Source organism: Rhagoletis pomonella, unplaced genomic scaffold (assembly GCF_013731165.1).
Source record: "Rhagoletis pomonella isolate Grant_MI unplaced genomic scaffold, Rhpom_1.0 Rhpom_scaffold_05483, whole genome shotgun sequence".
Classification (NCBI taxonomy): Eukaryota; Metazoa; Arthropoda; class Insecta; order Diptera; family Tephritidae; genus Rhagoletis; species Rhagoletis pomonella.
The window spans coordinates 1-745 of record NW_023464021.1 but is presented as its reverse complement, the minus strand read 5'-3'; the positions used below and the strand labels follow the sequence as shown (position 1 = coordinate 745).

At 38.9% G+C, this 745-nt stretch overlaps 1 protein-coding gene across 1 annotated transcript in view; it reads right to left on the bottom strand.

The window, feature by feature from the left end:
* The window catches only part of LOC118755158, a 12,083-nt gene extending 11,356 nt beyond the window's left edge, over nucleotides 1-727 (bottom strand). The window contains exon 1 of the mRNA XM_036490016.1: nucleotides 470-727. The gene's annotated coding sequence lies outside the window, so the exon portion shown is untranslated. The remainder of the gene's footprint in view (nucleotides 1-469) is intronic.
* Between the last annotated feature and the right edge of the window lie 18 nt (nucleotides 728-745).

The following is a 745-nucleotide window of genomic DNA, read 5'->3' as shown; positions in this document are numbered from 1 at the left end:
AAAAAAAATGTGAAGGAAATTAAAAATTTGAGGTTATGTGACCTCAAACACAGTGAATCAGTGTAATGCAAATTTAAGAAATGTGCTGCACGAATTAAATTGCTTATGCACAACGAAATTGAAAGTGAAATTTATCGGCGCTTTGTTAACTCGAGTAGCAAATCGAATGTGGCAAGTGGCAAAATACCAAAAAATTGTTGCAATATGTAGTAAGCCGGAAAGAAATGTGTGCTGCACTTTGATATTTAAGTGACATATATGCCACTGTTCACTGTGATATGTGTAGATTGCACGGTGCACCAATTACGAACTGTTAATGTCGATGGACACTCTTCACTGCGGTTATTTGCACAAGTTCAACTTTTTTTTTTTTTTTCGTTTTTTCTCACAAATCACTTCAACTCGCTTGGATTCACTTTGAGGTTATATCTGGTAATTTTTTTGTGCACTTGAATTTGTAACCACGTACCTTAGTTTCCTAGTAGCTGGTGAAACTGCTTGTTGGACGATGATGTTATCAATGTTTTTCTGGTTCGTGGCACGAATTAGTGTGGCTGTGGCTGTAGCAGGATCGCTGTTATGTGCAGCTTGATGTGACCAAATTCCTTTTTCGTAAAAGTGGCTCAATTACTTTTTGGGTTCGCTTTTTCTTCTAGTGTGGACTGTATGTTGGTTTCCCGGCTCCTAAGGACCAATAAAAACGTCAGTGTGACGCAGTGCGGCTCAAGTGCGGTGCGCAAAATGG